Source organism: Hyla sarda, chromosome 4, assembly GCF_029499605.1.
Source record: "Hyla sarda isolate aHylSar1 chromosome 4, aHylSar1.hap1, whole genome shotgun sequence".
NCBI classification, from domain to species: Eukaryota; Metazoa; Chordata; class Amphibia; order Anura; family Hylidae; genus Hyla; species Hyla sarda.
In genome coordinates, this window is record NC_079192.1 from 12,711,775 (window position 1) to 12,739,584 (window position 27,810).

A 27,810-nucleotide genomic window follows, 5' to 3' on the forward strand; every position below is an offset into this window, starting at 1 on the left:
TAGTTATGATATTTTCCAGAAGTGCGACAAAATCAAACCTATATAAGTAGGGTATCATTTTAACCGTATGGACCTGCAGAATAATGATACGGTGTCATTTTTACCGAACTATGCACTGCGTAGAAACGGAAGCCCCCAAAAGTTACAAAATGGCGCTTTTTCTTCGATTTTGTCGCACAATGATTTTTTTTTCCGTTTCGCCGTGCATTTTTGGGTAAAATTAATAATGTCACTGCAAAGTAGAATTGGCGACGCAAAAAATAAGCCCTAATATGGATTTTTAGGTGGAAAATTGAAAGGGTTATGATTTTTAAAAGGTAAGGAGGAAAAAACGAAAGTGCAAAAACGGAAAAACCCTGAGTCCTTAAGGGGTTAAAGTCCCATACAAGTCTATGGTAAATATATGTTACTGCATAACTTCCAAACGGCTGGAGATATTTCGATAATATTTGGTCACATGTTACTTATATGTCCACTTAAAATATAGGATAGTTAATTTAACCCTTAAATACCCCCATTTGTGAGGGTCGTGTTTTTGTTTAAAGTCCCATGCAAATCAATGGGAAATGTATGTTCCCACATAACTTCACTACGGCTGGAGATATTTCAATAACTGGTACACATATTACGGGTCGAGATAGGAGGTCAGGATGGGAGTTTGAGATAGGAGGTCGACACAGGAGAATGGGATAGGAGGACGGGATATGAGGACGGAACAGGAGGACGGGATAGAAGGTTGTCTACTGACCTCCTATCCCATCCTCCTATTCCGGAGGTCTAGAAATGAGGTTGGGATATGAGGTTGGGATAGGAGGTCGGGATAGGAGGTCAGGATAGGAGGATGGGTTAGGAGGTCAGGATAGGAGGACGGGATAGGAGGATGGGATAGGAGGTCGGGATAGGAGGTCAGGATAGGAGGTCAGGATAAGAGATCGAGATAGGAGGACGGGATAGGAGGACGGGATAGGAGGACGGGATATGGCACCAATACATGAGGACGGGATGTGAAGTCAAAAGCTTCCTCATTTGTTTATTTTCCTCCCCAGCAAGGATTAGGAAGGAAAAACCGGGCAACGCCGGGTACTCAGTTAGTTTTTATATAATAATAACCTATGCTGCATTATGTAACTAAAAAGAAAATAATTTCATGTAATGCTTCTTTAAAAGTATGGACTAACTGGGTCTTCCAGAGAAGGTCGTCTTTGTGGATACATGTTAGTGATGGAGTAGATGACTCCTTATAGGCCATGCAATGTCCCAGTGGGAACAAAATCTGCATTGAAGCTCTCCAAAAAAAAATGTCAAAAAAGTTTGCCTTCTGGCTCCGCCTTTTGTAGGCAACACTCTACTTTTTGAGGGAGGACTACTCCCTCTAGGCTATAAAACCAGGCTGGGATATTCCAGCTCCACTCACTTTGAGCTACTTCTGTGAAGCTGACCTGATCTCTCAGTCCAGAAGATGTTGTTCCCACTTGTGATATCATTTCTAATACAGACAACATTGGCCCGCGGCACTTGGATCTCAGTTGACAATGGCGGTGATTTGGGTGAATGGGGACTTAAACAGGAATGTCCTCCTGGGACCTCAGCAAGAGGATTCAGCATAAAGGTACAGTAAATGGGTCTTGTAACATCTGATTAGAGAAATGAGATAATAATGATGGGTCCCCATATCCATTCCGCAATGCACAATACCTATATATCTATATATCTGACTAATAGCTTTGTATATTACAGTGCAGTGACCCACAGGTGACGTCATCTGTGACCGGAGTTGTTTACTTTCCTTTTTTCATAACCAAACAGTAATAATTCCACCATTTAGTGTAGGTCGGTTGGGAAGGAGTAGGTAGCTCCCCCCTTGCCCGCCTTTTGGATAGATCGGTAGTTTTTCCTATTAGTTAGGTGCCCCTCTATATGAACTGTAGGTGCACCCAGTATGTAGTTTCCCTTAGTTAGCTGGCACCCACAGTAGGTAGGTATCCACAGTATGCAGGAACCCCCTGTAGGAAGTTTCCCCAGTACGTATTTTTCATCAGTAGGTGGTTTGCCCCCTCTTAGTAGGACCCCCCATAATATAAATAGTAAAATGGTTAAAAATGAAGGTGTTGGCCTCTATAGATTTAAGTGTTGAGGAAGAAATTATAAACGGGGATCAGGAAAAAGCAAATATATTAAACACATTCTTCTCCACTGTATTCACAGAGGAAAATGAAATGTCAGGTAAAATACAACCAGATAAGGTAAACTCCTCAGTACAAGTCACCTGTCTAATCCAGGAAGAAGTACAGGTCACCTGTCTAACCCAGAAAGAAGTACAGTGCCACATACAAAAAATCTAAATAAAAAAATCATCAGCTCCAGATGGCATTCCCCCCTGTGTTCTAAGGAAGTTAAGTAATATAATAGACAGATTTCTAATATTCAAGAACTCTATATGGACAGGGACTGTTCCCCAGGACTAGCGCATAGCAAATATGGTGCCAATATTTAAAATGGGGCAAAAAGTGTCCCCGAGAATTATAGACCTGTTAGTTTAACCTCCATTGGGATGTAAATTGTTTGAAGGTTTTCTAAGAGATGCTATTTTGGAGTATCTTGATAAAAATAAATGCATGACCTCATATCACATGGGTTTATGAGAGATCGGTCCTGTCAATTTGACCTGATCAGCTGTTATGAGGAGGTGAGCTCAAGACTGGACCAGGGGGAATCGCTGGATGTTGTATAACTGGATTTTTCCAAAGCATTTGATGCAGAGCTACATAAAAGGTTAGTACATAAAATGAGAAGGATTGGGCTGGGGTAGATTTGTGTACGTGGATGAGTAACTGCCTCAGTCATAGCAAACAGAGGGTGGTTATTAATGGAACACACTCTGAGTGGGTGACTGTTACTAGTGGGGCCCTCTAAGGGTCAGTTTTTGGTCCAATTCTTTTTAATATATTTATTAAAAACCTTCTCACGGTTTTAAATAGTAGAGTATCACTCTTTGCATATGATATTAAGTTCTGTAAAGTGGTTAACCCAATAGAGTGCAGTACACTGTGTACAGTAGATAATACAATAGAGGGCAGTACACTGTGTATAGTAGATAACACAATAGAGGACAGTGCATTGTTACAGCTGGATCTGGATAGTTTGGAGGTTTGGGCTGAGAAGCAGAAGATGAGGTAGAACACTGATAGATGCAGGGTAATGCACATTGGGAGAAAAAATCCAGGCTGAAATTACGTACTAAATCGTAAAAGACTGGGGATGACTGACATGGAAAAGGACTTTGGCAAGAAGGTTTCTACACAGGCACAGACGGGGTTCTTTACTGTAAGAGCAGCTAGAATGTGGAACTCTCTTCAGGAGGATGTGGTCATGGTGAACTTGGTAAAAACATTTAAAAGGGGCCTGGATGCATTTTTGGAGAGTAATAACATTGCAGATTATGGATACTAGGTCTATTGGGACAGAACTATGATCCAGAGATTTATTCTGATTACCATATTTTGAGTTGGGGAAATTGGCATCAGCCTCATAATGTTTTTTTTTTTTTTCCTTCCTCTGGATCTACTCAGTATGGACTCATTAGGGTTATAGGTTGAACTCGTTGTACTCTGGTCTTTTTCTAACCTTATAAACTATGTTGCTAAGTAGTTTGCCCCCTATGTTTACACTTTGCCCCTAGGTAGGACCCCCGCCAGTAAGAAGTTTGTCCCTGTAGTAAGGACTATCCTGTTGGAAAAATGCCCTTGTAGGTAGGGTACTCTCCCTAAGGTAGTTTTCCCTATGTAGGTAGGACCCTTTTAGAAGCTTTCCTCATGTAGGTTGTCTGCCCCCTTTAGGTAGCTTGCCCCCTGTAGAAATGATTGTCCTGTAGGTAGCTTGCCCCCTTGTATATAGGACTCCTTTGTATGAAAATGCCCCAGGTAGGTAAAACCCTCTTAACCTCTTCAGGACGCAGGGCATATGCATATGCTCTGCATCCTGGGTCCTTAAGAACGCAAGGCATACAGGTAAGCCCATGGGAATTTCGGTTCCCGCCGCTAGCAGGTCGGGGACCGGACCGGGATGCCTGCTGTAATCATTCAGCAGGCATCCTGGCACACCGCCTTGGGGGTCCTGAGACCGAAAATTGTGGGTCAATTCAGATCTGCAGCGATTCTGGGTCATACGGATCTGCAGTGACCAGGAAAATAAGGGGGATCGGGGGTGTCAAAGGGATATCCCTACTATTGGTTGGTCAGAAGGGGCAAACCAATAGCAGATCGGGGGCGGGGGGTTAAAGTTTGGTTCCCCTACTCTGCCCAACCACGGTAGTCCAGGCAGAGCAGGGGAACCATGATGTGAGCGATGGCGGATGTCCCTTACAGTTTGGCAACATCAGGAGGGCCACAGTTTGGAGATCACTGTGCAGTGGTCTCTAAACTGTGGCCCTCTAAATCTTGCACAACTGCAACTCCCAGCATGCATGAACAGCAAACGGCTGTCTCAGCATGCTGGGAGTTGTAGTTCTGTTCCTCCTGCTGTTGCATAACTACATCTCCCAGCATGCCCTTCGGCAATCAGTACATGCGGGGAGTTGTCGTTTTGCAACAGCTGAAGGCACACTGGTTAGAAAATACTGAGTTAGGTAACAGAACCGAACTGAAGGTTTTCCAACCAGTGTGCCTCCAGCTATTGCAAAAGTACAACTCCCAGCAAGCACAGTCTGACAGTGCATGCTGGAAGATGTAGTTTTGCAATAGCTGGAGGTTTGCCCCCGCCATGTAAATGTACAGGGTACATTCACACGGGTGGGGGTTTACATTGGGTTTCCTGCTTCATGTTTGAGCTGTGGCAAATTTTCCGCCGCAGCTCAAACTCCTAGTGGGAAACTCACCTTAAACCCCCACCAGTGCGAATGTACCCTAAAAACACTGCACTTCACTACATTAACACAAAATAAAGGGAAAAACACTACATATACACCCCCTTATACTGCCCCCCCCCCCCCCAAAATAAAAATGAAAAACGTTACGTACAGCAGTGTTTCCAAAATGGAGCCTTCAGCTGATTGGGAATCACTGGTGTCAAATTTTTTTTGATAGGAGCCAATTGTAATGATTGCATCCGAGTCTACCCCTATGCAAATCCCTAATTTAAGCCTCAAATGCGCATGGCACTCTCTCACTTCGGAGCCCTGTCGTATTTCAAGGAAACAGTTTAGGGCCACAGGGTATTTCCGAACTCTGGAGCAATTGCCTTACAAATTTTGGGTGCTTTATCTCCTCCTACACCATATAAAAAGGAAAAGTTGGGGTCTACACCAGCCTGTTAGTATACATTCTTTTATTTTTTTACACTAACATGCTGGTATTGCCCTATACTTTTTCTTTTCACAAGCGGTAAAAGGAAAAAAAGATCCCCAAAATTTGTTACGCAATTTCTCCTGAGTACGGAAATACCCCATACGTGGATGTCAAATGCTCTGTGGATGCACAACAAGGCTCAGGAGTGAGAGCGCACTATGTACATTTGAGGCCTAAATTGGTGATTTAGTAACATAGTAACATAGTTCATAAGGTTGAAAAAAGACCAGAGTCCATCAAGTTCAACCTATATCCCTAATGAGTCCCTACTGAGTTGATCCAGAGGAAGGCAAAAAACCCTCATACTAGCGGTAAAAATTTCTTCCCGACTTCAAATATGGCATCAGAATAAATCCCTGGATCAACGTTCTGTCCCTATAAATCTAGTATCCATGACCTGTAATGTTATTACTCTCCAAAAATGCATCCAGACCCCTTTTATATTCTTTTACAGAGTTACCCACGACCACCTTCTCCCCAGAGAATTCCACAGTCTCACTGCTCTTACACTAAAGAATCCCCATCTGTGCTGGTGTAGAAATCTTCTTTCCTCTAAACGTAGAGGATGCCCCCTTGTTATTGATACAGTCCTGGGTATAAATAGATCATGGAGAGATCTCTGTACTGCCCCCTGATATATTTATACAGTGGTCCCTCAACATACGATGGTAATTTGTTCCAAACGATCCATCGTTTGTCGAATCCATCGTATGTTGAGGGATCCGTGCAATGTAAAGTATAGGAAGCTGTACTCACCTGTCCCCGCCGCTCGAGATGGTGTCCCTGCCGCTCCCGATGGTGATCCCGGGCCTCCGCTGGGCTCTCCGCTGTCTTCTCCGGTCCTCCGCTGTCTTCTCCAGTCCTCTTCTGTCTTCTCCGGTCCTCTTCTGTCTTCCGCAAGGCCTTACTGGGCCTGCGTAGCGACGTCATTACGCCGCTGCGTACGCCATTCCTATTGGATGGCGTGCGCAGCAGCGTATTGACGTCATCGGAGAGGGCCGAGAAGATGCCGGAAGACCAGCGCTGGACCCGGAGGGCACCTCGGAGCATCGTGGAGGGGTAAGTAATACTTACCGCACCACACGGGGAACATTAAGCTGCTATCCGGCAGCCGCTTAAGCATTTGGCGCTGCCGGATAGCACTTAATGTGATGGCCCCGACATAAAAAAGCATGGTATGTCGATGCTGACATCGACATGCGAGGGCCTCTGAGAGGCCATCGTATGTCGATTTCATCATATGTCGGGGCCATCGTAGGTCGGGGGGTCACTGTACATAGTTATTAGGTTGCCCCTAAGCCTTCTTTTTTCTAACTAAATAACCCAAATTCTGATAATCTTTCTGGGTACTGTAGTCCTCCCATTCCCCGTATTACTCTGGTTGCCCGTCTTTGAACCCTCTCCAGCTCCACTACATCTTTCTTGTACACTGGTGCCCAGTACTGTACACAGTATTCCATGTGTGGTCTGACTAGTGATTTGTACAGCGGTAGAATTATTTCCTTGTTGTGGGCATCTATGCCCCTTTTGATGCACTCCATGATCTTATTAGCCTTGGCAGCAGCTGCCTGACACTGGTCACTACAGCTAAATTTACTGTTAACTAAGACTCTTAAGTCCTTTTCCATGTCAGTCGTCCCAAGTGTTCTCCCATATAATACATAAACCCAGCCTGGATTTTTCCTCCCCATGTGCATTTGTAACAGTGCACTGTCCTCTATTGTGTTTACCGCTTTGCAGAGTTTAGTATCATCTGCAAATATTGTTACTTTACTATTCAACCCCTCTAAAAGGTCATTAATAAATATATTAAACAGAACAGGACCCAAGATTGACCCCTGTGGTACCCCACTAGTAACAGTAACCCAATCAGAATAAGTACCATTAATAACCACCCTCTGTTCCCTATCACTAAGCCAATTACTTACCCACTTACACACATTCTCCCCTAGCCCCATCCTTCTCATTTTATGCACCAACCTTTTATGAGGCACCGTATCAAATGCTTTGGAAAAATCCAGATATACGACATCCAGCGATTGCCCCTGGTCCAGTCTGGAGCTCACCTCCTCATAAAAGCTGATCAGGTTAGTTTGACAGGATCGATCCCTCATAAAGCCATGCTGATATAGGGTCATACGTTTGTTTATTTTTATTAAGATATTCCAAAATAGCATCTCTTAGGAAACCCTCAAACAATTTACATACAACGGAGGTTAAACTAACAGGCCTATAATTCCATGGGTCACCTTTTGTTCCCTTTTTAAATATTGGCACTCCATTTGCTATGCGCCAGTCCTGGGGAACAGTCCCTGTTACTATAGAGTCCCGGAATATTAAAAATAGGGGTCTGTCTATTACATTACTTAATTCCTTTAGAACACGGGGGTGAATGCCATCTGGACCTGGTGATTTGTCTGCTTTGATTATTTGTAGGCGGCACTGTACTTCTTCCCGGGTTAGACAGGTGACCTGTAAAGGGGAGTTTGCCTTATCTTGTTGTATTTCACTTGGCATTTCATTTTCCTCGCTGAACACAGTGGAAAAGAATTTGTTTAATATATTTGCTTTTTCCTGATCCCCGTTTATAATTTCTTCTTCATTCATTTTTTAAGGGGCCCACACTTTCATTTTTGACCTTTTTGCTATTTATATAGTTAAAGAACAATTTGGGGTTCGTTTTACTCTCTTTGGCAATTAATCTTTCTGACTCTATTTTTGTGGATTTTATCTGTTTTTACATATTTTACATTTTTCTCTATAGCTTTTTAATGCTTCTTCACTGCCGTCCTGTTTTAGTAGTTTAAATGCTTTATTTTTGTCCTTTATTGCCCCTTTAATGTTTTTATTCATCCTTATTGGTTTTATTTTATTTCTGACCCTTTTATTCCCATAAGGTATATACATCTTACAGTGAGAATTTAAGCTATATTTAAAAGTCTCCCATTTAGTGTCAGTATTCTTATTTTTGAGGACATTATCCCATTTTATATTGTTAAGGGATTCTCTGAGTTGGTCAAACTTTGCCTTCCTAAAGTTCATTGTTTTTGTGGCCCCTCGAGAGATTCCCTTATTGAAGGACAAGTTATAATGTATTATATTATGATCACTATTTCCTAGGTGTCCTACCTGCACATTAGTTACTCTGTCAGGTCTTTTGGTTAATATGAAGTCTAGTAGGGCGCCCCCTCTGGTCGGGCCCTGCACCATTTGGGACAGATAATTGTCTTTAGCTATAGTCAGAAACCTGTTTCCTTTATGAGATTCACAGGTCTCAGTCTCCCAGTTTATATCAGGATAGTTAAAGTCCCCATTATTATCACCTCATTTTGATTTGCTGCCTTGTTTATTTGCCTCAGTAATGGATCTTCTGCTTCTTCAATTATGTTTGGTGGCTTATAGTAAACCCCTATCAGAATTTATTTATTTTTATCTCCGTATATTTCTACCCATAATGACTCCACATTATCGTTTCCCTCCCATATATCCTCCCGCAGTGCGGCCTTCAGATTCGATTTCACATACAGACAAACTCCTCCCCCTTTCCATTTTGTCCGATCCTTCCTGAATAGACTATATCCCTGTATGTTGACTGCCCAGTCACAGCTATCGTCCAACAAAGTCTCTGTTATACCCACTATGTCACAATCCTCCTCAGACATCAACCACTCCAGTTCCTCTGTTTTATTGGACAGACTTCTTGCATTAGTCATCATGCAATTCAGTGGTGTATGTTTTTTCTCCCTTTGAAGCCTATCCCTATTAAATATTCTAACCCCCCCTCCCCTCCGCTCCACCCCCAGGTACATCACTAAGTCCCCCCTCTCTATCTACACTGTCTTCCCCCTCTATGTTATAGGTTCCCTCCCCCCCCCAGTCCCTAGTTTAAACACTCCTCCACCCTTCTAGCCATCTTCTCCCCAAGCACAGCTGCACCCTCCCCATTGAGGTGCAGCCCGTCCCTACGGTAGAGCCGGTAACCGACAGCGAAGTCAGCCCAGTTCTCCATGAACCCAAACCCCTCCTTCTTACACCAGCTTCTGAGCCACTTGTTTACCTCCCTGATCTCCTGCTGCCTCTCTGGTGTGGCTCGTGGTACAGGTAATATTTCAGAAAATAGTACCTTGGAGGTCCTTGCCTTAAGCTTGCGGCCTAAGTCCCTGAAATCATTTTTTAGGACACTCCATGACTGCTGGGTCTTCTCCAGCCCCACCCAGCAACCTGTCAACCCGATCCGCGATGTGCCGAACTCGAGCGGCCGGAAGACAACACACTGTTCGGCGATCCCGGTCTTTGTGACAGATCGCCCTGTCTGTCCCCCTAATAATTGAGTCCCCCACTACCAGTACCTGTCTAGCTTGCCCTGCACTCCTCCCTCCCTCCTTACTGGAGCATACACCCCCCTGGCGGTCATAGGCAGAGTCCTGCTGCAGCACTGCTAGCTCTGAAATGGCATCCCCCTCATCCGCCAAAAGGAAAACTTGTTGGGGTGTGCCAGTTCAGGACTAGCCTCCCTGACACTTTTCCCTCTACCCCGTTTTCTAACTGTAACCGAGCTAACTGCCTGACTGTCCTGAAGCTCTGACCCACTATCCTCCCCCACCTCTACCCCAGTGAGTGCTTGCTCAGTGAGCAGGAGACTCCTCTCCATGTTGTCAGTGCTTCTCAGTGTTGCCAGTCGCTCCTCTAGATACAGGATCTGGGCTTCCAAATGAACAACTCACACATATCCTGCACAACAATATGCACCCTCAAACTGCTGTTCAAGGATTGCATACATTGAACAGGATGTACACCGGACAACATTAGTATGGAGGCCATACTAGTTATGGGTATTTAGTAGACCTTCTTGAGTTAACCCCTTAACGACCACGGACGTAAATGTACGTCCTGGTCTAGCGGGACTTCCCACACCAGGATGTACATTTACGTCCTGTGTATGACCGCGAGCATCGGAACGGTGCTCGTGTCATACACGGCAGGTTCCGGCTGCTAGCAGCAGCCGGGGAGCCATAATGGCGGACACCCGCGATCCCGCGGATGTCCGCCATTAACCCCTCAGATGCCGCGATCAATACAGATCACGGCATCTGCGGCATTGCGGTACTTTGATCGGATGATCGGATCGCCCGCAGCGCTGCTGCGGGGATCCGATTATCCAGCACGGCGGCCGGAGGTCCCCTCACCTGGCTCCGGCCGTCTACCGAGGGGTCTTCTGTTCCGGTCTGTGATCGAGCAGACCAGAGCAGAAGATCACCGATAATACTGAGCAGTGCTGTGTCCTATGCATAGCACTGCACAGTATTAGCAATCAAAGGATTGCTATAGATAGTCACCTATGGGGACATAAAAAGTGTAAAAAAAAAAGTAGAAAAATGTACAAAAAAAAAAAAAAGTAAAAAAAAAGTGAAAAATCCCCTCCCCCAATAAAAATTGTCAGTTTTTCCCATTTTACCCCAAAAAAGCGTAATTTTTTTTTTAATAAACATATTTGGTATCGCCGCATGCGTAAATGTCCAAACTATCAAAATATAATGTTAATGATCCCGTACGGTGAATGACGTAAACGTAAAAAATAAAAAAAAGTCCAAAAATGCTGCTTTTTTGTCACATTTTATTAAAAAAAATTTATAAAAAATGATCTAAAAGTTTTAGCTTTTTTTTAAGCAGTACAAAACATAAAAGTATCTAGCCATGGGTATCATTTTAATCGTATTGACCCACAGAATAAAGAACACATATAATTTTTACCGTAAATTGTAAAGTGTGAAAACGAACCCCTCCAAAATGTGCAAAATTTTGGTTTTCATTTAAATTTCCTCCCTAAAAATTTTTTTTTTTGGGTACGCCGTACATTTTATGGTAAAATGAGAGGTTTCATTACAAAGTGCAATTGGTCACACAAAAAACAAGCCCTTATATGGGTCTGTAGATAGAAATATAAAAGAGTTATGGATTTTAAAAGGGGAGGAGGAAAAAACGAAAACGCAAAAGCATACGAGAGCGCGAGGTTTCAGCTCCCCCCTGCCATATGCACTCCCATATGGGAGAAAACGTGATGTGAACCCAGCCTAAGTCGGACCCCCTTATAGGTAGTCTTTTTGTATAGTTAATAAATGTAGATGGCAGCAGGTCCCCAGAGAATGATCTGCTGCGATCCTCATTTAAAATAAAAAGCCTGCGGTACATGCGTCTACACTGTCATTATTCATAATCCCCGCCGCCAGAACACGGGAGCTCTTATTGGTGAATAGCTATTGACCAATCAGAGCTCCCCTCTCCCGGTACATGCGCAGTGTAGACGCATGTACCACCGGCTTTAACAGTTAAGAAATGCGGATCGCAGCGGGTCTCTGCAGAACGACCTGCAGCGATCTGCACCTCAGTCCCTGGACTACAACTCCCATCATGGGCAGAGTCATGATGGGAGTAGTATTCCTAAAAGTCCAACAGCCAGGGGATGTGCTAGTGCCATCCCTCAGCAGCGCAGCGGTACTACAACTACTCCCATCATGGGTCAGACTCTGTCCCATGATAGGAGTAGTAGTCCAAGGGCAGAGGGGCAGATCACAGCAGATCATTCTCTGGAGATCCGCTGCGATCCGCATTTATCAACTATACAAGCCGGCGGTACATGAGTCTACACTGCGCTGCCCGTGGGCTCCTATATACAGTTCTTATAATTCATAATCCCCAACAGCAGCTCTGATTGGTGAATAGCTATTGACCAATCAGAGCTCCCGTGTTCCAGCAGCGGGGTATATGAATTATGACAGTGTTTATAGGAGCCGGCGGCAGCGCAGTGTAGACGTATGTACCGCCGGCTTTTACAGTTAATAAATGCAGATCACAGCGGGTCTCTGCAGAATGACTCGGTGCGATCTGCACCTCAGCCCCTGCAGTCTGTCCATGATGGGAGTAGCAGTCCTTACTGTGCCAAAATAGACACTTTGCTATGTGTCCTCTGAGGTGGTGTATATTTGCGCAAGAAAATTCTGTTTGCACATTATTTTGCGCTAAAAAAAACGCAGTTAGTAAATTCAATTCTACAGTAGAAAATCCTCTATGGTAAACGTTACCGTAGACAATGCAATGAAAAATTCTATCAAAATTTGCACCAAAAAAAAAAACGACAAAAAACACTTGCGCATATTTTTGCGCAAAAAAATAGACACTACTTTTAGTATAGCTCTACATACAATGATAAATTCCCCCCCATGCGCACTACGTTTTATGGTAAAATGGAAGATCTCATTACAAATTGGATTAAGTTGTGCAAAAAATAAGCCCTCTGAATTGTACAATTGCCGGACTGTAGAGTTCACAGCAAAACATATGTATAGAAATGGTGGAGGGTCGGCACCAAGAGGAGTTGGGGTAAGAATCAGGTATTCATTTTTTGTCTATGAACATTGTTCACAGTTACCACAATGTGTTTGTTTTACAGGTGCAGCAACCAACAAAGAATGGGGATAACACGGCCCTGAACGGCATTAGATTATATTGTTCCTATCCTGATTCGACAGATAAACAGGAGACAATTACATCTACAGTCGGAGGGTAAGGCCATTCAGTTGTCTTTTTAACCCCATAAATTAGCAGCCAATTTTACCTCGTCTTTTGAAAGCCATAACTCTTTCCATTTTCCATCCACAGACCCATAAAAAAAATACTTGTGGGGTGAAAAAAATATTACAATTTAGCAAATTTTTGGGTGGTTTATTTTTTTTATTAAAACTATTTTTTTTATTAAAACTGATACATTGGGAAACATTAATTAACCCGTTAAGGACTCAGGGTTTTTCCGTTTTTGCACTTTCGTTTTTTTCTCCTTACCTTTTAAAAATCATAAGTCTTTCAATTTTCCACCTAAAAATCCATATTAGGGCTTATTTTTTGCATCGCCAATTCTACTTTGCAGTGACATTAGTCATTTTACCCAAAAATGCACGGCGAAACGGAAAAAAAAATCATTGTGCGACAAAATCGGAAAAAAAAACGCCATTTTGTAACTTTTGGGGGCTTCCGTTTCTACCCAGTGCATATTTCGGTAAAAATTACACCTTATCATTATTCTGTAGGTCCATACGGTTAAAATGATACCCTACTTATATAGGTTTGACTTTGTCGCACTTCTGGAAAAAATCATAACTACATGCAGGAAAATTTATACGTTTAAAAATGTCCTATTCTGACCCCTATTACTTTTTAATTTTTCCATGTACAGGGCGGTATGAGGGCTAATTTTTTGCGGTATGATTTTTGTTTTGATCTGACTTTTTGATCACTTTTTATTCATTTTTTTAATGGTATAAAAAGTGACCAAAATACGCTTTTTTGGACTTTGGAATTTTTTTGCGCGTACGCCATTGACCATGCGGTTTAATTAATGATATATTTTTATAGTTCGGACATTTACGCACGTGGCGATACCACATATGTTTATTTATTAATTTTTTACACTGTTTTATTTTTTTTATGGGAAAAGGTTCAAACTTTTATTAGGGAAGGGGTTAAATGACCTTTATTAACACTTTTTAAAAAAAACATTTTTTGCAGTGTTATAGGTCCCATAGGGCACTGTGGTCATGATGTCAGCAGAGAGCACTGTGTTCCAAAAAGAAAACAATTTCCTCTGTAGTGTTCAGCAGCTAATAAGTACTTGATGGATTAAGATTTTTTAATAGAAGTAATTTATACATCTAAGGCAGGAATGGTCAGCTCACAGGACACCCAGCACGGCTATATGCTCCAGCATAAGCAATAGAAAGAAGGTAGGTAGCCAGTGGTAACGATGTAAAATTCTGCTTTATTCGGATCCTTATAAAACCGCATGCAAGCGGGATTCAGCCAACAGACAACAATCACAGGTAAGCGTGGATGCGTTTCGGGAATACACCCTTTGTCTTAACACGATTTACCTTACTAAACAACCAGTTTATATATGGGTACCTGTTGAGCGAAGGGAGGAGTCAAAAACAAGGTCCAACCTTGTTAACCCCTTCCATTCACTCAAACAAATAGATTTGTTCCATAGTAGGTAGGTGTTCATATGGTGCGGTTTTTCCCTGCAGCTTTTTCCAATTTTTAGTTTTTGTATTTTCTTATTATTTTTCAAGTTTTCTGCTGTTTTTTTACAGTAAATTAATATTTTTTGCATGTTTATACAAATATGTTTTATAACTAACCTCCGGTTCACATATTTTTTGTATGTAAGAGTTAATCTGTTTGAGTGAATGGAAGGGGTTAACAAGGTTGGACCTTGTTTTTGACTCCTCCCTTCGCTCAACAGGTACCCATATATAACCTGGTTGTTTAGTAAGGTAAATCGTGTTAAGACAAAGGGTGTTTTCCCGAAACGCGTCCACGCTTACCTGTGATTGTTGTCTGTTGGCTGAATCCCGCTTGCATGCGGTTTTATAAGGATCCGAATAAAGCAGAATTTTACATCGTTACCACTGGCTACCTACCTTCTTTCTAATTTACAAATCTGTTTAACTTTCTGGCACCAGTTGATTTATCCTGTTGGGGACGCCCTTGCTCCCCGGTACTAAAGGACCTGTACGCTCGTGGGAATTTCAGTCCTCGTCGCTCACCGGGCGGGGACTGGACCAGGATGCCTGACGAAATCATTCAGCAGGCCTACTGTGCAAACCCCTGGGGGGACCTGAGACCCCCCATGTCGGCAATCACTGCAAATCGCCAGTCAATTCAGACCAGAGATCTGCGGCAATTCCGAGACATGCAGGTCTCTGATGACCCTGAAAATAAGGGGGATCAGGGCTGTCCAAGACACCCATGATCCCCCTGAAGGGATAGGAGTGAGGTGGCAGGGGTGACAGAAGCGACCGACCAATAGCACATCGGGGGCTGGGGAGTGGGGGGTTAATGTTCGGTTCCAGATGTTGCTAGGCAACTACTCACCCACTTCTGTAGGATCGCCACACCAGGGAGCTGCACCTCATCGCCGCCCGCCTACGAATGCCGCCAGTAAGTGACCTCTGGCATCGGCCACTGCTAGTTCCCCTGCTCTTTCCGGACTACAGTGGGTGGGCAGAGCGGGGGAACTAGCGGTGGCCGACGCCAGAGGTTACTTACCGGCGGCATTCAGCAGCGGGCAGCGATGAGGTGCGGCGATCCTACAAAAGTCGGTGAGTAGTTGCCTAGCAACATCTGGAGGGCTACAGTTTGGAGACCACTATACAATGGTCTCTAAATTGTAGCCCTCCAGATGTTGCAAAACTACAACTTCCAGCATGCCCAGACAGCAGTTTGCTGTCTGGGCATGCTTGGATTTGTAGTTTTGCAACATCTGGAGGGCCACAGTTTGGAGATCGCTATGCGGGGGTCTCTAAACTGTGGTCCTCTAAATCTTGCAAAACTGCAACTCAGGTAGCAAGGTAAGGAAGTAGCCAGTGCTCCTTCATATACAAATCATCATCCCCCTCCCTGTCACCGGCACCCCCAACCCTGTCACTTGCACTCCCCCATCACTTGCACCACCACCCCCACCATCATCACTTGTACTCCCCCCCTCATCATCATCACTTGCACTCCCCCCATCATCATCGTCACTTGCTCTCCCCCCCATCATCATCATCACTTGCACTTCTTCTCCCCCCTCATCATCATCACTTGCATCCCCCCTCATCATTATCACCTGCACCCCCACCCACCCTCATCTTCATTATCACCAGCACCCCCCCTCATCATCATCACTTGCACCCCCCTCATCATCATCACCTGCACCCCCCCTCATCATCATCACCTGCACCCCCCTCATCATCATCACCTGTACCCCCCTCATCATCATCACCTGCACCCCCCTCATCATCATCACCTGCACCCCCCTCATCATCATCGCCTGCACCCCCCCTCATCATCATCACCTGCACCCCCCTCATCATCATCACCTGCACCCCCCTCATCATCATCACCTGCACCCCCCTCATCATCATCACCTGCACCCCCCTCATCATCATCACCTGCACCCCCCTCATCATCATCACCTGCACCCCCCTCATCATCATCGCCTGCACCCCCCCTCATCATCATCACCTGCACCCCCCTCATCATCATCACCTGCACCCCCCTCATCATCACCTGCACCCCCCTCATCATCATCACCTGCAACCCCCTCATCTTCATCACCTGCACCCCCCCTCATCTTCATCACCTGCACCCCCCCTCATCATCATCACCTGCCCCCCCCACCCGCCCTCATCATCATGATCTTCACTACTTGCACTTCCCTCTTCCCCCCTCCCGTCACCTTGCCTCTCCTGCTCTGCTGATGCCAGGATGAATAAAAAAAAACAACTTTTACTCACCTATTTCCCACACAGCGATCTCCTGGGCAGCACAGGCTGGCTGTGTTCTGCTCCCGCTACAGTGCAGGCGCCAATGAGTGATGTCATCGGCGCCTGCGCTGCGTGCGGGCAGAGGTCACAGGTCTCCACAGGTCCTGCGGCTCACGCTGAGTAGAGGCTTTAGCTGTGTGTGCATGTGCGGACACAACTGAGAGCTGCGCTCGCTCGCCTGGGGACCTGGGACAAGTGTCCTGGATCCCCATTAGGGGAGTGAGCGCCTCTCTGCCCGGGGCCCCGCGTGCCACTCAAAAGCACCCCGCGTGCCCTGAGTGGCACGCGTGCAAGGGGTTGCCGACCCCTGGTTTAGGCCATGTTCATTTCACAAAGAAAATACCGGGAAACTATGGTTTCGGATATGTGAACTTTATCTAGAAAATACCCAGCAGCTATAGGTTAGACTATGTTCATTTTACCAAGACAATACCGAGAAGCTATGGGTTCTGCAAAGTGTGCTTTACCAAGACAATACTGAGACTCCGGCCGGCTCCTTATATGACAGTGCGCTCAGCCTATCACCGGCCGAGGCGAGACATCGCTTCGGTTGGTGATAGGCTGACGGATCTGTGACGTTCCCATCCCCAGTGTGAGGCCGTTACCGGAGCAACGGGGGAAACTAGGAAGGTGAGTTAAAGTTTATTTAGTTTATTTTTGTAGCCGTTGTACAAGGAATATGTAGTACAGTACAGTACAGGTACTCCAAAGGATAGGGGATAAGATGTCAGATCACCGGAGTCCCGCCGCTGGGGACCCCCGCAGTATAGCAAGCTGCACCCACCTGTAACTGCTTCCTGAGAGCCTGTAACGGCTCTCAGGCTTATTCCTCCCTACCACGGGGAAGGAATATCGTGACGTAACAACTCCGCCCCCGTGTGATGTCACGCCCCGCCCCCTCAATGCAAATCTATGGGAGGGGGCGCGACAGCGATCTGACGTCCCCAGCGGCGGGACCCCGGCAATCTGAAATCTTATCCCCTATCCTTTGGAGTACCCCTTTAAAACTTTTTTTTTTTTTTTTTTTTTTTACATTTACGCAATTCCCCATACAGGATCCCCATACATTATATTTTGATAGTTCGGACATTTATGAATGCGTCAATACAAAATACGTTTATTAATTATTTTTACACTTTTTAGGGTGAAATGGGAAAATGGGCATATCACTGATCAGTATAATTGTGATCTTCTTTGATCTACTTGATGTTAGACCAGAGAAGCAAGGATGATAGCCAGAGCAGGTGACGGGACCCCCGTCCACCATCATGGATGATCCGACCCCACTGCAGTGACGCAGGAAATCCGATCATCCATTAGAACACCAGCATTGCTGCAGATGCCGCGATCTGTATTGATCACGGCATCAGAGGGGTTAATGGCAGACATCAGCGCGATCGCTAATGTCGGCCAATATTGGCGGGTACCTGGCTGCTGATAGAAGCCAGGATCTGCCATACATAATAGAAGCCAGGACCGGCCGTACAGGATAGAAGCCAGGATTGGCCGTACATGATAGAAGCCAGGACCTGCCATACAGGATAAAAGCATCGGTCCAGTGCTTGCATCATGTGCAGGACATAAATGTACGTCCTGGTGCGTTAAGTACCATCGCATAAGGATGCACATTTACATCCATTGTCCTTAAGGGGTAAAGGGAAAATCTAATTTGTTTTTGTATTTATATCATACAACAAAATCTTTTTTGGCATCAATTCAGTGTGTGTTTCTATCCATTTAAGAGTAAAAAAAAAAAACATTTACATCAAAGAGTTACTGTCATTTTAACCTATGTGTCTTTCTCCACAGTGAGGGGACCTGGGGTGACGAGCATTGGTGTCCCAGTGGAAATCTTAAATATTTTACCTTGAGAGTTCAGGCATCGCAGGGTGGAAATGATGACACAGCAGCCAACAACATCATAATGATATGTTCTGATTCCACTGTTCTAGAGCCAAAGGGTGGCCAATTGGGAACTTTTGGGAAAATAAGTGGAAAATGCCCAAAGGGTATCTGTGCTATCCAAACCAGAGTGGAACCATCACGTGGTGTAAAAGAAGATGACACCCAGCTCAATGATGTCAAGTTTGAATGTTGCTGAACCCAAAGCATCATCATAATGAAAATTCACATCAAATCTCATGAATAAAATCATTAATAAATACTTCTGCCCTAAATTTCTTGTATGATATATGATATGTGATATGAGCTCCCATCACTGCTGTGTACGTAAACTTGTGTCTTGTTGGCTCTGTTATTTTTAAACTTTTTAATAGACATAAGAATGAATGTAAAGTTGTGGCTATAATGACAGGAAGGCAAATAGATACAGTCAGTAAGCATGTTGTCAGACACTCCCCTAATAGATATAGTCAGTAAGCATGTTGTCAGACACTCCCCTAATAGATATAGTAAGTAAGCATGTTGTCAGACACTCCCCTAATAGATATAGTCAGTAAGCATGTTGTCAGACACTCCCCTAATATATACAGTCAGTAAGCATGTTGTCAGACACTCCCCTAATAGATATAGTCAGTAAGCATGTTGTCAGACACTCCCCTAATAGATATAGTCAGTAAGCATGTTGTCAAACACTCCCCTAATAGATATAGTCAGTAAGCATGTTGTCAGACACTCCCCTAATAGATATAGTCAGTAAGCATGTTGTCAGACACTCCCCTAATAGATATAGTAAGTAAGCATGCTGTCAGACACTCCCCTAATAGATATAGTCAGTAAGCATGTTGTCAGACACTCCCCTAATATATACAGTCAGTAAGCATGTTGACAGACACTCCCCTAATATATAAAGTCAGTAAGCATGTTGTCAGACACTCCCCTAAAAGATAGTCAGTAAGCATGTTGATAGACACTCCCCTAATAGATATAGTCAGTAAGCATGTTGTCAGACACTTCCTTAATAGATATAGTCAGTAAGCATGTTGTCAGACACTCCCCTAATAGATAAAGTCAGTAAAAATGTTGTCAGACACTCCCCTAATAGATATAGTCAGTAAGCATGTTGTCAGACACTCCCCTAATAGATACAGTCAGTAAGCATGTTGTCAGCCACTCCCCTAATAGATACAGTCAGTAAGCATGTTGACAGACACTTCCCTAATAGATACAGTCAGTAAGCTTGTTGACAGACACTCGCCTAATAGATACAGTCAGTAAGCATGTTGACAGACACTCCCTTGATACAGTCAGTAAGCATGTTGACAGACACTCCCCTGATACAGTCAGTAAGCATGTTGACAGACACTCCCCACATAGGTACAGTCAGTAAGCATGTTGTCAGACACTCCCCTAATAGATATAGTCAGTAGGCATGTTGTCAGACACTTATCTAATAGATATAGTCAGTAAGCATGTTGTCAGACACTCCCCTAATAGATATAGTCAGTAGACATGTTGTCAGACACTCCCCTAATAGATCCAGTCAGTAAGCATGTTGTCAGACACTCCCCTAATAGACACAATCCGTAAGCATGTTGTTAGACACTCCCCTAATAGATACAGTCAGTAAGCATGTTGTCAGACACTCCCCTAAGAGATATAGTCAGTAACATATTGTCAGACAATCCCCTAATAGATAAAGTCAATAAGCATGTTATCAGACACTCCCCTAGTAGATATAGTCAGTAAGCATGTTGTCAGACACTCCCCTAATAGATACAGTCAGTAAGCATGTTGTCAGACACTCCCCTAATAGATCCAGTCAGTAATCATGTTGTCAGACACTCCCCTAATAGTTCTAGTCAGTAAGCATGTTGTCAGACACTCCCCTAATTGAAATAGTCAGTAAGTATGTCGACAGACACTCCCCTAATAGATAGAGTCAGTAAGCATGTTGTCAGACACTCCCCTAATAGATAGTGATGTCGCGAGCATAAAATTTTCAGTTCGCGAACCGCGAACGTGAACGTCCGCAAAAGGTTGCGAACCGCCATTGACTTCAATGGGCAGGCGAATTTTAAAACCCACAGGGACTCTTTCTGGCCACAATAGTGATTTAAAACATAGTGGGATTTGAACCCAAGGCCCCAGCGCTGCAAGTCAGCAGTGCTAACCTCTGAGCCACCATGCTACCCTTAGCATACATCTAATATGCACGGTTGTTAAAATGGACAGAGATGTCAGCAGAGAGTACTAGAAAAATTAGGCATGTACACATGGCTCAAAAAATTGGTATTGTTGCAGCCGCAGCTGTAGCAGCGCCCAGAAAAATTGCGGCAGCATAAAAAGTGCAGCACCAGAGGCCAGAAAAATTAGGCATGTACACATGGCTTAAAAAGAAGAACAAGCGCATATCCAAGAGTCCAGAAGACTCTATAATGCAGGACGGAAAAACACACAAAAAAATTATTTTCTAAATAACATTTTTCATCAAATAAAGAAACAGAGTTCATCCCTCTCTATATTTTATTTTTGAAAATTTAAAGCGTACCTGTCATAGTGGAAAAAAAAAGAAAAAAAAGTGATATGTTACTCAGGACCCAATCCCGATCATGTGCATATAATTTTTATGTGTCTCGGACCTATATATCCAGAGATATAAGCATTTATCTGCTGGTGAGTGACTTTTTCATTGTGCAAGCTGGAGGGGGGTGTGTCAGTCTGTCTCCCTCACAGGAGCAAGCCTGTGCAGTCAGCCAATCAGTACTCTCTACTCTGTAACCCTTTCCTCTATGGTTTTATGCTGTGTCATGTTACACAGAGAAAGATACTTGGAGCTTGCCTGCAGTAATTAGAAGACATTATGGTGAATTCATAACAGGATAAAATGTATAAATATAAGAATAGATCTTTATAAAATTAGTGCACGGATTTTTTAGATAAAAGTACAGCATTTTTATGAATACATGTTCTCTCTGTTTTATCTTCTCCTAGTAAAGCTGGATGCTAATCAGCATAGCTGTCACTATGTGTGTCATTCATCTTTCACAGACTCCTGAATGTCTGATCAACTTCTTTGTCATTCAGGAGTCTGAGAAAGCTTTGACTATTTCAGCATGCTGGGAGTTGTAGTTTAGTAACAACTGAAGCTGCAATGTTTGTAAATAACTGTGTTAGAGCAGTGTTGCCTCCAGCTGTTTTAAAGCTACAGCTACCAGCATGTCCACACATCCTTTATCTGTAATTTTGCATACACAATAGAAATCTCCTATACTGGATACCGGTATGCTTTACGGCGGGTATCCAGTATGCTGTAAAATCTAGAATAGTCTGTCTGGCTAAAAGACAGGTGACCCCTAGTGGTGGCTATTTTGAGCTTGAATTTCAGGTGAAAATTTTTTTTTTTTTTAACAGGTATATTGTGAAATGTCATATTATAATGAGTCCTGCAATATATGAAAAGTTTTTAACAATGACAGTGCCTCTTTAAGTTTAAAAATCCCACTCAACAAGCGTTCCTTTGTGTAATGGTTAGTACTCTGGAAAATTCAAGTTTAAATTATCAGAAAGTCCAGAAGACTCTATGATGCAGGACGGTGAAAATCACAGAGAAATCCTTTTCAAAAGTGCGCCATGTAGGAACGCGTGTAGGAACGCCTGAAATGGCCACACACCTTTCTGGACTGCTTCAGGACATCCTGTAAGCCTGGGTACTTGAGCACAAAGCGTTGTACAATCAGATTACACACATGTGCCATGCACGGCACATGTGTCAACTTGCCCAACCTCAATGCCGCAGACAAATTTGTTCCCTTGTAACAAACCACCTTGCCGATCTCCAGTTGGTGCGGAGTCAGCCACTGGTCCACCTGTGCGTTCAGGGCCGACAGGAGCGCTGTTGCGCCGACAAGAGCGCTACGCTTAGAGGCAACTCAAACCCCAAGATGGCGTGACACTGCCGTATCCGGGATGTGGAATAGCACCTGGGGAGCTGGGGGGGGGGGGGGGGTGCCGGTGATGTGGAGCAAGACGCAGCAGTGAAAGAGGACTCGGCAGAGGAGGTTACGGAAGAGGATGGAGTAGGAGGAGTAGAGGAGGTGGCAACAGGCCTGCCTGCAAGTCGTGGCAGTGTCACCAACTCCTCTGCAGAGCCACGCATTCCATGCTTGGCAGCCGTCACCAGGTTTACCCAATGTGCAGTGTAGGTGATATACCTGCCCTGACCATGCTTTGCAGACCAGGTATCAGTGGTCAGATGGACCCTTGCCCCTACACTGTGTGCCAGACATGCCATAATTTCCTTTTGCACAATGGAGTAAAGGTTGGGGATTGCCTTTTGTGCAAAAAATTTTCGGCCGGGTACCTTCCACTGCGGTGTCCCAATGGCTACAAATTTTTTAAAGGCCTCAGACTCCACCAGCTTGTATGGTAAAAGCTGGTGGGCTAGCAGTTCCGACAAGCCAGCTGTCAGACGCCGGGCTACGGGGTGACTTTGAGACATTGGCTTCTTGTGCTCAAACATCTCCTTGACAGACACCTGACTGTGGGCAGATGAGCAGGAACTGATCAAGGCGAGAGACAAAGAGGCGGATGGTTGAGAGGGGGCAAGGAGGTCAGCAGTGGTTGACCTGGCTGAAGATGCTGGACCAGAAGGAAGATGGCGGCTTTGACTTTGTGTGCTGCTTGTACTGACATGTTGATCCCATAGACGTTTGTGATGTGACATCATGTGCCTTCGCAAAGCAGTTGTGCCTAGGTGGGTGTTGGACTTCTCACAACTCAGTTTCTTCTGGCACAGGTTGCAAATTTCCACGCTATTGTCAGAGGCAGACACACCAAAAAAATGCCACACTGCTGAGCTCTACTATGACGGCATTCTGGTGGTGGCAACAGCATGCGTTGATTGGTGTCCCGTCTGGCTGACCCCAGGTGCTGATGCATGCTGTCTGACTGTGCCAATAGCTCCTTGCAACGACCTCCCCCTGCTTTCAACTTGTCTACTCCTCCTCTCTGTCTCCCCATGTGAACTTTCCCCCTCTTCTTCTCTTCTAGCGGGCACCCACGTGGCATCCACGGACACATCGTCATCATCAACACCTTCACCGCTATCTGACACCTCAAGAAAGGAAGCTGCAGCTGGTACAACATCATCATCACACTGTACGTCCATGTGTATAATGCTGCCTGACTGAGACATATCCCTGTTAACTACATCCTCTGGCAATAATAGTTGCGCATCACTCATGTCTTCAAACTGATGTGTAAATAACTCTTCTGATGGATCAAGTAAAGCTGCTGTGGTGCTAGTGTTGGTGGTGGCGGCAGGCGGGCAAGTGGTAGCATGAGAGGTGCCAGAAGCTAAGCTAGAGGAGGAAAAGGATGGTGCGTCATGGTTCTGAGCGGAAGCTGTAGTAGATTGGGTGTCTTGTGATAGCCAGTCAACTAAGTCCTCAGAACTTTGGGAGTTAAGGGTACGTGGCCTCTGAACACTGGCCATTCTAGGGCTAAAAGGGAATCCCAGCACCACGACGGCCCCTGCGGGGTGGCCTTCCTCTGCCTGTCATTTTTTTGGTAAAATTTGCACAAATCTCACACCAAATGTGATTTGCACTATGGTGACACAATTTGCCCTGCAGGCAAAAAAATGGCAATTGTGACTTGAACTGACTGACTGGTTTTATTTAACAGCCAAAAAAGGTATTTATTTTAATTTGCACAACTGTCACACCAAATGTGATTTGCACTAGGGTGACAAAATTTGCCCTGCAGGCAAAAAAAAATGGCAACTGTGACTTGAACTGACTGACTGGTTTTATTTAACAGCCAAAAAAGGTATTTATTTTAATTTGCACAACTGTCACACCAAATGTGATTTGTGAATCGAAGCTGACGAACCCAAATTCCTTACGAATTTCATGAAATATTTAATTTGCAACGAATGCGAATATCGCCGCAATTCTATCGTGCAAATTGTCACGATGCCGGCTGGCAGGTAGTGGATCCTCTGTGCCAGAGAGGGATTGGCGAGGACCGCGCTAGTGGACCGTTTCTAAGTCACTACTGGTTTTCACCAGAGCCCGCCGCAAAGCGGGATGGTCTTGCTGCGGCGGTAGTGACCAGGTCGTATCCACTAGCAACGGGTCACCTCTCTGACTGCTGATGATAGGCGAGGTACAAGGGAGAAGACAGAAGCAAGGTCGGACGTAGCAGAAGGTCGGGGGCAGCCGGCAAGGTTCGTAGTCAGGGTGGATAGCAGAAGTACTGGTACACAGGCTTTTGGACACACAAAACGCTTTCACTGGCACAAGGCAACAAGATCCGGCAAGGGAGTGCATGGGAGGAGGTCAGATAAAGGCAGGGAGCAGATGGAAGCCAATTAAGCTAATTGGGCCAGGCACCAATCATTGGTGCACTGGCCCTTTAAGTCTCAGGGAGCTGGCGCGCACGCGCCCTAGAGAGCGGAGCCGCGCGCGCCAGCACATGACAGCAGGGGACGGGAACGGGTAAGTGACCTGGGATGCGATTCGCGAGCGGGCGCGTCCCGCTGTGCGAATCGCATCCCCAACGGCCATGACAGTGCAGCGCTCCCGGTCAGCGGGACTGACCGGGGAGCTGCAGGGAGAAAGACGCCGTGAGCGCTCCGGGGAGGAGCGGGGACCCGGAGCGCTAGGCGTAACAGTACCCCCCCCCCCCTTAGGTCTCCCCTTTTTTTTGTCCGGTGACTGCCTCCCCTGGGATGAGGACACCGGGAAGGACTGGATGGTTTCCTCAATGGCAGGCAGTACAGCAGGAGTAGGAATGGGGAGGGAGGGCAGAGGGTGAAGCTTGGCACGGGGCAGGGAGACACAAGGACGGGAGCCAAGAGGGGACACAGAGGCTTGCCTGAAGGGACTGGGAGGGGGGGAGAGGCATTTTCTGTGGCAGGCAGAGTCCCTAACGACCTTAGGGGGACCGGATACAGGAGGAACCACAGGGTCACGGCAGGGAGTACTGGGAACCGGTTTAAGGCAGTCCTTGGAACAAGAGGGACCCCAACTCTTGATCTCCCCAGTGGACCAGTCCAGGGTTGGAGAATGGTGTAGAAGCCAGGGTAGTCCAAGGAGAATTTCGGAAGTGCAATTGGGAAGGACCAAAAATTCAATTTTCTCGTGATGAGGTCCGATGCACATTAGGAGGGGCTCCGTGCGGTAACGCACGGTGCAATCCAACCTGGCTCCGTTGACCGCGGAAATGTGGAGTGGCTTGACAAGACGGGTCACCGGAATGCGGAATTTATTCACCAAGGACTCCCGAATAAAATTCCCAGAGGCACCAGAGTCCAGGCAGGCCACGGCTGAGAGGGAAGAGCTGGCTGAAGTAGAAATCCGTACAGGCACCGTGAGACGTGGAGAAGCCGACTTAGCATCAAGAGACGCCACACCCACGAGAGCTGGGTGCGAGCGTGCGTTTCCCAGACGTGGAGGACGGATAGGGCAATCCACCAAAAAATGTTCGGTACTGGCACAGTACAGACAAAGATTCTCTTCCTTACGGCGATTCCTCTCTTCCAGGGTCAGGCGAGACCGATCCACTTGCATGGCTTCCTCGGCGGGAGGCCTAGGCGCAGATTGCAGTGGAGACTGTGGGAGAGGTGTCCAGAGATCTAAGTCTTTTTCCTGGCGGAGCTCTTGATGTCTCTCAGAAAAACGCATGTCAATGCGCGTGGCTAGATGAATGAGTTCATGCAGGTTAGCAGGAGTTTCTCGTGCGGCCAGAACATCTTTAATGTTGCTGGATAGGCCTTTTTTAAAGGTCGCGCAGAGGGCCTCATTATTCCAGGATAGTTCAGAAGCAAGAGTACGGAATTGTATGGCGTACTCGCCAACGGAAGAATTACCCTGGACCAGGTTCAGCAGGGCAGTTTCAGCAGAAGAGGCTCGGGCAGGTTCCTCAAAGACACTACGAATTTCCGAGAAGAAGGAGTGTACAGAGGCAGTGACGGGGTCATTGCGGTCCCAGAGCGGTGTGGCCCATGACAGGGCTTTTCCAGACAGAAGGCTGACTACGAAAGCCACCTTAGACCTTTCAGTAGGAAACTGGTCCGACATCATCTCCATGTGCAGAGAACATTGCGAAAGGAAGCCACGGCAAAACTTAGAGTCCCCATTAAATTTGTCCGGCAAGGACAGGCGGAGGCTAGGAGTGGCCACTCGCTGCGGAAGGGGTGCAGGAGCTGGCGGAGGAGATGATTGCTGCTGAAGTTGCGACTGAAGTTGGTGCACAATGGTGGACATTTCCGACAGCTGGTGGGTTAGATGGGCGATCTGTCGGGATTGCTGGGCGACCACCGTGGTGATATTAGAGATATAAGGCAGAGGGACCTCAGCGGGATCCATGGCCGGATCTACTGTCACGATGCCGGCTGGCAGGTAGTGGATCCTCTGTGCCAGAGAGGGATTGGCGAGGACCGCGCTAGTGGACCGGTTCTAAGTCACTACTGGTTTTCACCAGAGCCCGCCGCAAAGCGGGATGGTCTTGCTGCGGCGGTAGTGACCAGGTCGTATCCACTAGCAACGGGTCACCTCTCTGACTGCTGATGATAGGCGAGGTACAAGGGAGAAGACAGAAGCAAGGTCGGACGTAGCAGAAGGTCGGGGGCAGGCGGCAAGGATCGTAGTCAGGGTGGATAGCAGAAGTACTGGTACACAGGCTTTTGGACACACAAAACGCTTTCACTGGCACAAGGCAACAAGATCCGGCAAGGGAGTGCATGGGAGGAGGTCAGATAAAGGCAGGGAGCAGATGGAAGCCAATTAAGCTAATTGGGCCAGGCACCAATCATTGGTGCACTGGCCCTTTAAGTCTCAGGGAGCTGGCGCGCGCGCGCCCTAGAGAGCGGAGCCGCGCGCGCCAGCACATGACAGCAGGGGACGGGAACGGGTAAGTGACCTGGGATGCGATTCGCGAGCGGGCGCGTCCCGCTGTGCGAATCGCATCCCCAACGGCCATGACAGTGCAGCGCTCCCGGTCAGCGGGACTGACCGGGGAGCTGCAGGGAGAAAGACGCCGTGAGCGCTCCGGGGAGGAGCGGGGACCCGGAGCGCTAGGCGTAACACAAATCACTTCATTAATCTCCATTTTACAGCGTTCCCGGCTAAAGAAGACCTAAAATGGTGGATCCACATGTGAGTACATGGGGCAGGGGATTATGGAAGGGTGGGAAAGTATGG

General features: G+C 46.0%; 1 protein-coding gene and 1 long non-coding RNA gene across 2 annotated transcripts in view; one reads left to right on the top strand and one right to left on the bottom strand.

Moving 5' to 3' along the window:
• LOC130367252 (vitelline membrane outer layer protein 1 homolog) overlaps window positions 1-27,810 on the bottom strand; it is a gene marked incomplete at its 5' end in the record, with an annotated part of 259,043 nt that overhangs the window by 135,697 nt on the left and 95,536 nt on the right. The gene's annotated exons all lie outside the window — the stretch shown is intronic.
• On the top strand, window positions 9,349-18,541 carry LOC130367551 (uncharacterized). Its single transcript, XR_008892099.1, has 3 exons — window positions 9,349-9,443; window positions 12,790-12,902; window positions 18,512-18,541. It is a non-coding gene; the product is annotated as an uncharacterized LOC130367551 (long non-coding RNA).